Below are 15,778 nucleotides of genomic sequence, written 5' to 3'. Positions count from 1 at the left end.
TTATTACAAAGGCTAAGGGAACAACCTGATTGGCTGGTTGAGGGCTCCAACAGTACGGCAAGCTGGTACCACCATATGTGGCAGTCTCTCTGTGGCCACACAGGAGAGGAAACATTGTTTCACAGTGGTCTAAAATTGGACCAAAACACTGTTAATGCTCACATGGCCCCTGTAATCAATTAATGGCCCTTCTGAATCTCATCCCACCACTTTCAATTCCACCCTCTCTTCCCCTTCCTGCCTCCAGGCACCACCCAGACCTCTTGCCTTGCTGTTTCCTTCCTTTTCATCTGCCCCTCAGCTTTGCATTATCCATCTTGCTTCCCCCTACATTTGGAACAGTCTTCCACTACCTCTCCCAATCCCCCTCTGTGAATGCTTTGTCTAATATCAATGAGGTGTGCATGCCCTCCTGTGCTTAAAACATTGCTCTGCATTTTGCCTCCATTAAAAACCCATCCTGTGAGGTGCTGACCACTTTCTGGGAGGTCCTGAGCACACAACTCAAGGGCTGGGAAGAGTTTTTTGAATCTTATGAACTTTTTTTCAGCCAACCCCCCGCTCCCCCACCCCCCGATTCAGCAATACTGAAACATTTAGCGAATTCCTGTTGATTTTGCCAAATTGCTTTATCTTGAAACAAACCAAAAAAACTTTTAAAAAGTCAGAAAAAAGATATTGTTTGAACTTTTTAAAAAATGAAATGTTTTGATTTTTTGGGGTTCAAAATGAGCTTTCATTTCAGAATTTCCTTTCAATTTATTAAAGTTGAATAATGCAATGGTCAAAATTGAAACAAAACATTTTGATTTTGTGAAAATGAAACAGTCAACCCCAAATGATTTTTTTTTCGACTTTTCAATGTGACAAAATTTTGAAAAATGTTGGTTTTTATTTTGACTTGAAACTGATTTTTCCCCCATTTTTTAGAATTGCCAGCAAACCACAAAATTAATTTGTTACCCAGCTATATACAACTGCTATTGGCTCCAGTGACAGCTCAGCGCACCCATGCAGAGATGCTCAGCACCGCACAGGTTAAATCCTTTTCAAGGCACAGCTCTTCCCTCTTTATTTGTTTTGTTAAATGGCCTGTATGTTTACATCTCTGTCTGTGTAAATAATGAATTACCCATTGACCTCCAATAACAACAGTTATAACACAAATGAATTAAGTATGAACATCAGGCCTGATTCACCACTGTGTTGCTCTGGTTTTTCCTCTGTGTAACTCTTTGATTTCAATAGCATTATGCCAGCATAGAACTGGAGTAAGACGGGGTCAATTGGACCCACTGTATTGTAAACAAATCAAAATTTTATTTTGATAACTGGCCACATGCTAGCGCCATATGGAAGTCAGATGTTTGACCAGGCACAATATACAACTATTCTGTTAAGGATTCAAGTAGCTGAAGTGGGCTGGAGGAGCTTGGAGTCAAAGCAAACACCCACAAACTAAGAATTAATTAGGACTATTTATATGGCGGTTGGTGGATTTTTAGAACAGCATTTTGTTGATTAGTTTACTTTTATTTTTTCCTGTAAATTTGCAATCTACCTATGGATCATCAGCATGGTACATAAATACAGACCATTGGTAACAATAGTTTAAAAGGACAGAAATTCGTTCATGGCACTTCAGAGGAATTTAAAAAAATAATAAAATAAACTCACCAAAAACATGGGTATCCTGAGTTCTAGTCTACTGCCCTAGTCACAAAACTATCCTCTTTTCCTTTGTGTATCCAGTATGACCTTACTTGTCTATTATAGCCCTTTAGGGCTACAACCATCCAATATAGCCACACACCATCTCATGTTTTATTGCCCTCAAGGCTTGAAGGAATCTAGGATACAGTTTTCAAAAGTGCCTAAGCAGTTTAGGAGACTAAGTATCATTTTCAAAAATGGTTAAGAATTATGGTCACAGAATACAGAGAGGAGTCAGATAAGAACATAAAATACTCTTGCTGGAAGTTTGCAACATAACTTTACTTCTTAGAATTCAGAATGCTAACACACAAGAACTCAAAATCAGAGAGAGACAAAGCAGGCTGCTCCCTGAAACAGACACACAGAAATCACCTTACCTTACTCTAGGCTGTCTGCCTGCAGACTGATTGCTGCTAGAGTGCTAGGCCAGATCACATCCTTCCCTAAGCCAGATCACATCCTTCCACAAACAGGACCAAGAAACCCCCCTGACCAGTTAAAATTATAGTTTACAATTTTAATACAGTTTTCAGTACATCACCCACAGGACCCTAAGTCTCACTGATTTTCAGTGAGACGTAAGCTCCTATGTCACTTTGTTATTCAAATAACAAATATCACAGGATCGTTTTCAGGGGATAAGGCAACAAGCCATGTCTATTGTGAATACAAAAAGTTGGTAAATAGTATCAATAATGAAAATACCAAGAAAACAGTATCAACACTGTAACAACATCAATATTGTGCTTTACTTAGTGAAATAGTATCAATAATGAAAATACCAAGAAAACGGTATCAACATTGTAGCAATATCAATATTGTGCTTTACTTTGTGATTACAAATACAGAGACTCTTGTTAATAAAGTATACTTCATTGACACACGTTTCAATTGGTACTTTCATTCACACTCATACACACAGACAGGGAGACAGACAAACATACATAGAGGTCTCACAGATGTTATAGTTACCAGCCTCTTGGTGCTTGTGGTAATCACTGGCCAGGTGACTGTAGCACGAGGGTGAGGAGCAAGGTTCTGTCGATGCACATCGGTACTCCTGGCTGGTGTGGTGATGTAGACCCGAACCTCCAGTCTTCATCTTTCTATCCCATTTTATAGGAAAAAGATCTTATGTAAGTCTATGGGTTTTTGCTCTGCCATCCTGTATCTGCATTTCGTGTGATCCTTAATCACCCACATTGTTGCAAGCCTGATCATATTTTGTTCTTTGAAGTGGGCTGACTCCAAAGTTATCAGGGTGGACTCTTCTTCGGCCAGTTGAGTGGTAAAAGTTATTATCTTCGCTCCTTTCTTCTTCCCTCAAACATTTTAGGTGAGGCTGGTGTTTTCTTCATCGTGTTTCAACATCCCTTACTGAGACCAATTGTTCAATCACTCTCCCTGTCTACACTCACGTCAATTGCTCAGCCATTCACCCTTCAATCACTCAGTGCCAGCTCCTAGTTGAAGAATTCACATATTATTTTTAAAGCAAACATTATTTCATTTTTGCCAGTGTCTTTCACAATTAGGTAGGTATATTATATTTCACAGTGTGGCTTCTTATACTTAAAATAGGGTGTTTACAAATATATTGAAAGTGGATAAAATTAACAGATTAAAATGGTCAGTGGAGTGGTTTTACAAACCACCTTAAACCAAATAGAATGATACAAAGTACAGCCAGACTTGAATTATTATGCAGTCAATGGATATTTTAAAAAGACTGAAGTGAACATTTCAAAGGGTAGACCGATAAGAGTCAGTTGAGGTTTTAGCTTTTGATTAAAGTTACAATGTGTCAGGCTGAAGTGCCTCTTGGTAGAAAGTGTGTGTGGTGGAAGAGGGGGGTGTTTGTGGCTCTGTTCTTTCACGTATTTCATGAAAACAGGATTGGGCCAACAAGTTTGGCACTTGAAAATATTATTGTGAATCTAAGCACACCCGCTGTATACTAATATGGTACTGGCAAACCTTTTTGAGCTGTAAAGGACATTGTCTCACTTTCATTTTAAATTTAAATGATTAAAAATCAGTTTTGCTTTTACTATATTAAAAGTAAAAAGAAATTCCAGACAATGAATGCAGACGCTGCGGTGGTTACTTAGGGCTCAAAGCTGCCCTGAGAAAGGCAAGGCTGGTCTCCACCAGTCCTAGAGAGGCAGACTGCATGGTGAAGCCATGGCCATCTTGCAGAAGGTGCTGCTACAATCTGCAGGTGTGTCTGAAGGCAGGGCGCATAGGAGATGTAGTCACATTAAAATTGTATCACTGACAGTTTCACCCTGTGAACAGGTGCGGTATTAGGGACTGTGCCTTTAAGGGCTGAGCTTCCCAAACAGAAAATCTGGGAGGGGCACTGTGAAACTCTTGTCATTATGTACAGCCAGCTGGAACCAGACACTTGCAACTTCCTTGAGCATTACTGAGCGCCGCATGATAATACTGGGAATAAAGAGGCATTGGGGGCATGTCTTCATGGACAGCAGCAAATTCGTTGCCATCAGATCAATCTATCCAGATCAATTGAGTGGTCAGTGAAGACCCGCTCAATCGATCCAGAAGTCGACTTGCTAAAACCATCCCCTCAAGTGGCGCAGCGCAGTGAAGACTCCGCACACAGCGGAAGTTAAGAAGTCAATGGGAGTCATGTAAGCTACTCTGCATCGCTTACGTAACTCCCATCGACAGCTGCCGAATTTTAAGGGAAGTGTAGATCAGGCCTAAAACAACAGCCTGAGTAGATGAATAGAGCAGTTAAAAGCCCCATCCATCAGAGATGGAACTCTGGAAGTGTGGAAGACAGCTGGAGAAGGATTAAACAGCGCTTCTCTCTGTATCTACAAGCAATGCATGCTAGAAAAAATAGGCACAGCTGGACTATAGAGATAGGTAGCCTTATGTCTGACAATAGCTGGTGCTGAAGCACCTGATGTGTTTAGTTAACTCAGGCAGAGGAGGCTAACAAACACTATTCCAGACATTTGAGGAGTAACTGCATTCCATGTAAAATTGAAACATCTAAGAGAGAGGTTTTTAAACCAGAGTACATATCAGAGATTGAATTTGTGACTGACCTAAAACTGAAGAACCAACCTTACAGTTGTGTGTGTGTGTGTGTGGGGGGGGGGGGGGGAGGGAGGGAGGGGGAAATTTAAGTGATTTCCTCCTAAGAGACCAGATCACAACTGGAATCTGGAACAAAAATGTCAGAGACACTACTGGGATACCCAGAATTAATCCTTAATAACGCAATTAGAATTTCCAAGCTCAGGGCGTCACCCAGTCCAGAAGGAAGCCTCTGGAGGGTGGACAGCGCTCTGATACTGTAGACAAGATTGAGGATCCAAAATATCATAAGAAAATGAGATGTGAGGCAGAAAGGCATGTGGAGCTCAAACTCGGAGTCCAGCAAAAACAGCACCTGGAGCTGCATGTGCTGTGGCAACCAACACAAGCCGAGACAATGCCCAGTATATGGGTAAAGACGCGAGAACTACAATGGATAACATCACGTTGCAAGAGTAGGCAAGCAGCATGGCAGAGTGTGCACAGTTTGGACACAGAGCATGACAACAGCGCTGCTGGGGCAGATGAATTCTTCCTGGGAACGCTGACAACATTGCAGCTGCAGGTGATTGGACTATGAGCCTGAAAGCAAGTGGGGCATTAATTTTAAGGTGGACATTAGTGCACAAGCCAACAATGTTTTTAACACCAAAAAAAAAGCCACAGGTACTGGCATAAAAAGGGTAAAACTCAGGGCTTTCAATGGTGAGCTTATCCCCACTAAAGGCATCTGTGAACTAAATGTATGGGTAAATAGACTGGAAAAGATACCATTTTTAACAGGGGAACGCACACCCATTATTGGGTTAAAAACGTGTCACTTCCAAGGTCTCCCTCAAGGGGGTGCATTCTTTGGAAGGGCAAGGGACTCAAACAATTGAGGAACAGTTTGAGGACATCTGCCTAGGGGGTAGGAAAGCTTGCAACAGAGCACCAAATAGAGCTAAAAGAGCCCGCCTGCCCCATAATCCATGCCCCTAGAAGTTTCCCTAGCCCTAAGCCAGAGGCTAAGAGAGGAGTTGGATGGGTTCAATTCTCTGTGAATCATCCAGCAAGTAGAAAAACCAACAGAGTGAGTAACACTTGTTGGTCACTGAAGAAAAACAGACAGAACCTTTTGCTGATGTATAGACCCAAAAGAATTAAATATGTGAAAAGGGAATATTTTCCACTATCTCCATGGGGAGTAATTTGGGGGAAAAGCCAGCTGATGCAGCCTCAAGTTTCTGGCAGGCGCCCTTAGAAAAAGAGAGCCCGTGTTTGTGCCTATTCAACACCCTCCTTCGGAGACCCGGTTTTCACAGCATGCCATTTGGGTTGTGTTTGGCACCCAAGGTGTTTCACCAGAAAACACCACAAAATGTTGTTAGCATAGAGAGTGGTAAGATTTGCATAAATGACATTTTGATTTGGGGAAAAACAGAAGCGAAGCATCACTGGAGGCTCTGAGCAGCTTTAGAAAGAACCCCAGCTACGGGGCTAAAGCTAACCATACAAAAATGTAAATTCCATGCAACAGAAATAACATAGCCAGGGACAAGTTAATGCAGCAGGATGTACAGATAGATTACGGTAAGGCTGAGGCCATCACCAACATGCCTGCCCCAACAGCTAAGGAAGGGGTACACATTTCGCTTGGAAGGGTGAGCTATGTAGGGAAATTTGCGACTCATCTAGCTGCCTGAGAGTGCTACTGTACAGACATCCAATGGACATGGGATGCAAATCTTCATAGAGTTTGGGGAATGGAAGGAGTTAATTAAAGAGGCCCCAGTCCAGAGGTACTGTGACAGTGAGTGCAAAACCAGGTTGTCCATAGAACTCCTCCAAAAAAGGTATTGGCTCAGACCTCTTACAAAACTAGATGCTGATTAGTACTGAGTATTAACAAAAATGGAGGATCAACAGGCTCAGATAGAGAAGGAGGCTTTGGCCTTAGTCCATAGATGTGAAAGTTTCATGTCTATATATGGGAAGCTGTGTCAGCTGAAATGGACCAGAAACCATTTATTGCCATTGCTGAAAGGGTCCTGGCAACCTCCCCAAGAATACACAGATTATTTTTGGCAGCTACAAAGATATGATTTGCAAATTGAATACACACTTGGGAGACATTTGGTGGTTGCAGACACACTGTCTAGAGGATTTGACAAAAGTGGAATGAAGCAAAGTCCAGAGCTGGATTTTGTACATGTGAATCCGATAAAAAACAAAACCTGTCCAAGCGCAGATGAAATATGGACTGTGATTGCCAGAGCTACTGCTCTGGATGAGACTGTGCAGAAAGTAATTAAGACTATTAGCACATGGTGTCCGGGACAGCATATTCTCAGCCCTTATTATCAGTATAAGGGGGAGTTCTCAGTACTAGATGGGATTTTGTTTAGAGGCCCAAGGATGGTGAGTCTTAAGGTGTTATAGAAAAGTATGTTAAAAGAATACATGAAGATCACCTAGGGATTGAAAAAAAATCTAAGAGAAGGTCTAGAGACATTTTATACAGACATTTGTATACAGACATTTTATACACATGAACAGTGACACTCAGGAAGCTGTCAATGCTTGTTTATGCCAAAAACTCAAGGCAAATCAGGGAAAAGGACCCATGCTGGTTGTGCAGGAAAAATCACCCCCAAACTCTGCCTTGGAGCAAAATAGGCATTGATTTGTTTACATCTAGACTATTCTTCTTACTTCGCTGAGATAGCCTTACTATAAGATACTACAGCTAAAGAGGTGATTGTGCAGAGTGAATCTGCTTTACTAGACAGTATATCTGACAACATGCCACAGTTTAGTGGGCATGAGTTTAAGCAGTGTGAAAACAACAAAGTGACCTGTTGAAAAAGGATGTGGAGTCAGACTCGGATCTGTATTTAGCATTGTTAAATTACAGAAAGGTAGCAGTGAAGCACGAGTTGTCACCAGGTGGCAAACTGAAAATTCAGCACAAGAATGTCTGTTCTGTTAGAGAGAGTTACTGGGAACGTGCAGCTGGATAAAGAGACAGACAGGCAAAACAAATCAATGGGACTTGGGGTCATGGGAGCTGTCATCACTTCAGGAAAATGACACCATGTGATGGGAAACAATGGTCACAAACAGGATTGGTATCACAAGAGGTAGCTCTGCAGCCGTGGGAAGTTGTCACCCCAGACAGATATATATACTATGGAGTAATAGGTGGCACCTTTTTCAAATCCCAGAAGGGAGGGAGATGAAGGGCACGGAGTCTGATGTTTGCCTGGGAATCTCAGACAGGCAACAACAGAGCAGGTTGAAACGACAGAGCCCCAGGAACAAGTGGACTTGATACCTCCTGAGAGCCGTAGTGCTGATGTTCTCGGCGAGCCCTGCAGGCCAAATGACAGCAAAGTGCACCTCCAAGATTGATCGAACATTTTTGGTACGTTTCATTATTAGTTTGGATGTAAGTTTTTGTAACTGTGTGTTACTAATGGGTTTTTATTACATTCTGGCTGGGAGGGGAAGACATGGTATTGGGACTGTGCCTTTAAGGGCTGAGCTTCCCAGACAGAGTTTAGACGGGACACTGGGAAGCCCCTACCGTTGTGCACAGTAAGTTGGAACCGGACTCAGAACAGAGCAGAGCTATTGCAAGTTCCTTGAGCCCCCCCTTTCCACAGAACACTGGAAAGGCAGATTAACAGCATTTAACAGAAACAGCGCAGCAGCCAAGTGTATCGCTTCAAGAGAGGCAAGAAGCAAGAGTCTTAATTCTAAATCACGTACACTTTCTCTATAAACACCCTCCCACGTCCACACCGACTTTGGAGCCCAGTGATTTCGCTCTTCACAGGAAGCCTTTGATACATCAATTTAGAGTGCACACATTAAGCCCAAATTCAGAAAAGTACTTAAGTGCAAACTCAATTTCAATCATGTGCAAAAGTCTCATCAACTTCAGCGGGACTTAAGCCCATGCTTAAATGCATTCCTGAATCAGGGCCTGGATGGGTAGAAGGAATGCTGTGATCTGAAAAGGGAAGCTTATAAGGGTTCATACAATTCTACTAAAAACAATGGTCCTATAAAAAGAGGAAGATGCTCAAGCATCAGACTCACCACCGTTTTTCCTTTTATTTTCTTTTACATCAGAGAATAAGAAAACGGAAAAGTCACGTCAACTTTGGCAAACTCACGTACTGTGCAGAGGAATTTGATTTCACGGCTCAGCACTTGTGGTGAGCATTAGAAATTCTATGCGGTCAAAAGAATGGGTTGCTCAAATATACCTCTAAAGGAATTCGATTGTATATACATCATCAATTTTTCTAGAACACAGGCTAACAATTGCAGAAACACAGTTTAAAACAGAGTTAAATCTTACTAATTCATACACAATCATTTAATGACTTTTCTTTCCATTTCTCAGCAAATACCTAATAGCAAACAAATCCTATAGGGAGCAGAGCTGGGTGAATGCTGCAAAAGTTATGAGTGAAGACTTGGAAATGTATTTAGTTTATTGTGGTCCTTTTAATTTGCTTTATGAGAACAAGCAGCATTTTGTTCACAATACTGTTCAGGCAAAGGGAAAGTGCCATGAATACTTGAGCAAATTTTTATTCTCACCAGAAGTGTTTGTGTAATCAATTTGTAAGCTCTATGTTGATATAGAAATTAGTCAAATCAGGAGCAGAAGCAATACCATAAGATATATGGTTGTATTTTCACTGGGCCTATTCTCAGTCTCTTACAGCTCCAAATGCAGTGTGTGGAATAAGAGATGTTTTGGTGTATGAACTGAATATGAAACCACAGACTCCTCTGTCTCTTCTAAAGAGTAAGTGATGGCTTCCAAAGCGTGCACAGGGAAATAGCCCAAGTAAAGATGGCCCTATTACTCACAAGTTAGACAGCCTCACAGACTTCATGCAGACAAACCAGAGATGACTTTTAAAGGTTTCCAAGATCAAAGCACAGGAAAAGTCCCAGTGTTTGAGATTATAGGAAATCACTTTCATTTAGGTTTAAATTTAAAGGATAAAAACAACCAAAGCTCAACACTACAACTGAGCTGGTTCAGGTTCTAATGTTTTCAGTTTCAGTTCTTTTTTTCCCTCCCCTAATTCACCCCTCCACTTCAAAATAGAAACCCAGCAGGTTTTCCTGAAGTTTGATGCCACATCTCTAAGAGCAGAATTGAGTCCTTGTGTTTTCTATTTCCAGAAAATGTAGGCGTTTCAGAAAACAAAGGTATTTTTCACTTATGCTAATCACTCCCACAGCCTTCTACCCTCTCCCCCCTGACTTTGGCCCACCACATAATTTACCAGAGAATCTGCAAGAGAAAGTTGGAATTTTTTTTTTCCTCTCCATGTCAGGTTCCCAAGTACAGACTCCCTTTCTCTAGTCCATTCTTCCTCCAACTCATGGAATGAATTTCATCTTGGATTTCTGATTAGCACATGGCCAACTTAAAAAGGTTTGGAGTTTGGTTCATGTCTGGGGAAGTGCAAGTTTATTTTAACTCAATCCTTTTACCCCTCAGTTAGTTCTGATGAAAACCTTAAATCTGGAGTTCTCCTACTCCCTGTGGTGTCTCCAGAATCCCACAAATGATTTCCTTGTGAATCAGTGCAGAGATCTATTATAATACTCTAGGTATTTCCCCAGTTAATCTCCAACTTTGAATAAGAGCTACTTAACTAGTTAAGGCAAACGGCCAAATTCTGCCTTCCCATGTGCACATTGATTTCAAAGGGAGCTATAGGTCTGTGGATGTATCAGTAAGTTCAGAATCTTACAGTGATCTTTCAAAGTCAGTGTATGTTATACACAACTGGGTGCAACTCCCACTGAATACAGTGTTTTGTTGTACATACTGATCTGCGCACAGACTTACAGCACACTTGAGAACACTTTAAATTCCTAATCAGCAGTATTAAGTGTGCTGCAATCTGTATTGTGTAAACCAAGAGAAAGAAACAAAAACCAGATCCAACATCTATGCTAATTCAGAAGCGGAGAGGGGCAAAAAGCTCCTGCCTGAGGAGGGTGTGTGTGTGTGGCAGTGGGGCAGGAGAGAAAGAGAAAGGTTGCTCAGGGCTTGTTGGGGGCAGAAGACAAGAAAGGGGAAGGTGGATGGTGTTTCTCACATCTTTAGAGCTGGCCAGAAATGTGTTTTGACATTTTTTCAATAAAAAGGGACAATTTTTTAAAAATAAAATTCACAAAAACTGTTTTGTTTTTTTCATCAGCTCTAGATGTTTCCATGCTTTTGGAAGGTATTATGCATACGTTCCTGCTAAGCTTATTTGTAGTGGTAAAACTGTATTTTGGAAAAAAAAATTTTCTCCTTCGATATCTCAGAATGGACTCTGGCCTTTAGAACCCCACTAATTCATAATTCCTGTTGTATACCCCAGGAAATTACACGATTATGCACCTGTGTAATTTTACTCACAAAACATATGACCACGCATTGTCACATAATATTGCAGATCATCCCTTAACAGAGAAAGACTGTGAAAAATGTCAGATAACACTGAAGGACAAGGGAGTATTGATCGATTTTGCTACAAAATGCCATGACAAAGGTCCCACATTGCAAATATACCAGCAAAAGAGAGAGTAAAAGATTTTCCTGGACAGGCATATGAAGATGGCAGAAAACTATTTTGCAAAATTGCACATTGTTCTGGACCACAAGAAGAAATTGACAATTGCAAACCATCTCATCAAATCACAGAAGCATTTAAAGAGAAAATCTTCACTGCGGAAGAATCACAAAAAATGCAGCATACATTTTCATCGTGTTTCAATACAACCACAATAGCACAATGTGAATGCTTGGATGTTGTCCATGACTGGGTCTTAACCTGCGGCAGTGCAAACACATCGTTATCTAAAATGGACCATCCTTTCATATGCCAGTTTCTAAACACTTGAGTCAAGAATGGTGGTGCAATTCCAGAAGGTTACCAGCTTCAAGATGCATAACTGACAGATGTCTACAGCACTGACAGAAATACATTTTAGAACAGAGTGAAGGGTAACGTGTCAGTTATATTTGACTATGAGGGCCACTCTGTACGTAACATTTTATTCACACCGCTGGTGAAAGATACCACTGGGAAGGTGTCCTCCTATCTTGCCGACAGACTCCAGGCAAAACACAAATCACCGCACTTGTCTGAAGCAGTCATTCAGGTTGTGCAATGTTACACAATTGCTTACAACATGGTCAGTTTTGATACAGATAATGCCACTAAGCTGCTGTATAAAAATGACTGGTTACGCTAATGCAGTCATCAGTCTTACAAAGTTGCAATACATTTTATACAAAGTATGTCATGTAAGGTATCAATGGAAAAGTGATTAATTGCTCAGTGTAATTATTCTGTGTATATGTGTGTATTCTCTTTGTATCTGAAGTTCTGAATAGTGGCTATGTACTTTTATTTCAAACCGGTCGTATTCCTGGGTGACAGCCCCCAAACAGTAACCTGTAACAGTGGTAACTCGGCACCACATTCCTTGCAATAACTGGAAAGAGTGCTGTGAGAAGAAACCCAGTGTTTAATGGTGAAGATTGCACTGCATTTTATCAATGAAATGTGCAAGCTAATCATTGACCTAATGGCTACATTTGATAGCCGAAGACCGTGCACTCTCTTTGCTTTTGAGAAAATGGAAGAACTGCTGTTTTCCTTGAGACACATACTTAGTTTTCAGGAGAAACCACTCAAAGGTTTCTCAGGGCTGAAAATGTCAACACTGTAACAACAGAATCAAAGTAGCAGGTTGGTGCACCTCTTTCGTTTGGCTTTTGATAATTCAGCTGAAAAATGAAGTACATCAATAATACTGAGAGTGAGCAACCTTCAATTAAGTTCCTGAAATGTGTAAGGATTTTCAACCCCAGAAAAGTTCCTGTAATGTCTGTCAAGGAGGATTCCGCTTCAATTCCTGGCTTCAGTGAGAGCAGAGGCGTTTGTTTGTATACCACGAAGATGGCACTTGACATGATCCAGGACACACTATTGTCAGGGGAGACTGACATCACCATGTTTTGGTCATGAACAGCCATCTTCCAAATTTTAAAACATTAGCTTTCAGATACATAAATGCTGCAATAAACACAGCTGCTACTGAGTGCAGGAACTCTCTGTATAATCTTGTCTCTCCTGTCAGAAGCGTTCTCTTTTGGAAGACAAACTGAAAGAGCTTTTGTTTTTTTATTTCAATCTTGGAATTTAAAAATACTTTATGTTAACAAAAAATCCACTGGTGTAGTCTTATTGATGCTTTATTTTATTATTTTATTTTATTTTACTTTATTTACTGTGCTAGTATTTCGATAAGCAGTATGAGAGAATAACCCAATATAACTGCACAATAATTTTGTTACATTGCATAGTACTTGCGATACTGCTAGGATTCGAAGCATTCTTTTGTTTAATTGTTTTTTGTTTTGCAAATGGACTTTGAAAAGATGTGGGCATGTAATTTACTGCAGAAAAAGGGCCATTTTGTTGAAAATTATAAAAACTAATATCAATTTAACAAATTCTTAGTTAACAACTTTATTTAGTTTTAAAAATCACATCTGCTGGGTCACTTTTTTTTTGGTCCAAGGAATGATAAAGATATAGAGTAGATTCTGTGATAAAATGTACTACATATATATAAAAAATACCTGCATATACTTTTAAAGAAGGTTAAAAAACAGTGTTATATTTCAGGAAGCTGGCTAAACAACCTCACTGGATGATTGAGATGCTAAAGTAGCACTCAAGGAAGATAAGGCCACTGTGGAGAAACTAAATGAATTCTTTGCATCGGTCTTCATGGCTGAGGATGTGAGGGAGATTTCTAAACCTGAGCCATTCTTTTTAGCTGACAAATCTGAGGAACTGTCTCAGATTGAGGCGTTATTAGAAGAGGTTTTGGAACAAAATGATAAATTAAACAGTAATAAGTTACCAGGACCAGATGGTATTCTCCCAAAAGTTCTGAATGAACTCAAATTTGAAATTGCAGATCTACTAACCATGGTGTGTAACCTATCATTTAAATCAGGTTCTGTACCAGATGACTGGAGGATAGTTAATGTGACACCAATTTTTTAAAAAAGGCTTCAGAGCCAATCTTGACAATTACAGGCTGAGAAACCTAACTTCAGTACTAGGCAAATTGGTTGAAACTATAGTGAAGAACAGCATTATCAGACACATAGATGAACACGATTTGTTGGGGAAGAGTCAACATGGCTTTTGTAAAGGGAAATCATGCCTCACCAATCTACTAGAATTTTTTGAGGGGGTCAACAAGCATGTGGACAAGGGTGATCCAGTGGATATAGTGTACTTGGATTTTCAGAAAGCATTTGACAAGGTCCCTCACCAAAAGCTCTTAAGCAAAGTAAGCTGTCATGAGATAAGAGGGACAGTCCTCTCCTGGATCAGTTACTGGTTAAAAGATAGGAAATAAAGTGTTGAAATGAATGATCCGTTTTTAGAATGGAGAGAGGTAAATAGTGGTGTCCCCCAGGGGTCTGTATTGGGACCAGTATTGTTCAACATATTCATAAATGATCTTGAAAAAGAGGTAAACAGTGAGGCGGCAAAATTTGCAGATGTTACAGAATCACTCAAATAGTTAAGTCCAAAGCAGATTTTGAAGAGTTACAAAGAGATCTCACAAAACTGGATGACAGGGCAGCAAAATGGCAGATGAAATTCAATGTTGATAAATGCAAAGTAATGCATATTGGAAAACATATTCTGAATTATACATATAAAATGATGGGCTCTAAATTAGCTGTTACCACTCAAGAAAGAGATCTTGGCATTAGTGTGGATAGTTCTCTGAAAACATCCACTCAATGTGCAGTGGTGGTCAAAAATGCTAACAGAATGTTGGGAATCATTAGGAAAGGGAGAGATAATAAGACAGAAAATATCATATTGCCTCTCTATAAATCCATAGTACACCCACTTCTCGAATACTGCATGCAGATCTGATTGTCCCATCTCTAAAAAGGTATATTGGATTTGGAAAAAGGTACAGAAAAGGGCAACAAAAATGGTTAGGGGTATAGAACAGCTTCCATATGAGGAGATATTAATAAGACTGGGTCTTTTCATTTTGGAAAAGAGATGACTAAGGGGAGATAGGATAGAGGTCTATAAATTCATGATTTGTGTGGAGAAAGTAAATAAGGAAGTTTTATTTATTAGATTTACAGATTTATTAGAGTATGGCAGTGAAATTCTCTCAAGTTTCTGTCTGCACTGACCATGCAGTGAGGTTGCAGAGGCAATCTTAATTCTGATATTTCCTCACTTCTGAGTTCTTGACTTTGCAACCTTACCAGTCTTTTAACAGTGGTTTTTTTTTTTTTTTTTTGGTCTTATGCAATATACTGTACACTGGACTGAATAGACAAGACCAGATTCTGTACTTGCCGATACACCCACATGTGCAACTCCCTTTGAAATGAATGCAAGTGAAATGTGCACATTGGAGGATAAAACAAGTTTTTTTTCTGGGAACAGAGCACACTAGGGCTCAATTCTTTCCTCAGAGATGTGAAATCAAACTTCAGAAAACCTACTGGTTTGATCGTTTGAAGGTAGCAGGGAGAGTTTAGAAGGAAAAAACCCAAAAACCAAACCTGCAGACATGTGAACCTCAAGCTTTGTTGTGGTGCTGAGCTTTGGGGGCTTTTTTTTTTAACCTAAATGTAAGTGATTTTCTGTAAGCTCAAGCCATGGGACTTTCTCCTTTCTGCATGTGTCTGTTATTTGTTTTGGGGAACCTTTAAGAGGCATTCCTGATTAGTCTGTCTACAGTCTGTGATGCTGTCTAACTTCCCTGGGAAAGAAACATCTTCACTTGGGCTGTTTCCTACCTGCATTTTGGGAGGGATCATTCACTTTCATGGAAGGACAGATGAGTCTGTGCTTTTGTATTCAGCTCATATACCAATATATCTCTTATTCCACACACAGTGTTTGGA

At 40.2% G+C, this 15,778-nt stretch overlaps 1 long non-coding RNA gene across 1 annotated transcript; it reads left to right on the top strand.

The window, feature by feature from the left end:
- Positions 1-7,944: 7,944 nt before the first annotated feature.
- LOC137151828 (uncharacterized) lies at positions 7,945-13,277 on the top strand. Its single transcript, XR_010919372.1, has 3 exons — positions 7,945-8,194; positions 8,908-8,993; positions 9,502-13,277. It is a non-coding gene; the product is annotated as an uncharacterized lncRNA (long non-coding RNA).
- Positions 13,278-15,778: the final 2,501 nt, after the last annotated feature.

Source organism: Emydura macquarii, unplaced genomic scaffold (genome assembly GCF_026122565.2).
Source record: "Emydura macquarii macquarii isolate MOO-44397 ecotype Brisbane River unplaced genomic scaffold, CSIRO-AGI_Emac_v2 contig_1119, whole genome shotgun sequence".
Taxonomy (NCBI): Eukaryota; Metazoa; Chordata; order Testudines; family Chelidae; genus Emydura; species Emydura macquarii.
Note: the sequence above shows the minus strand (reverse complement) of the source record. Positions and strands in the feature narration are given on the sequence as shown.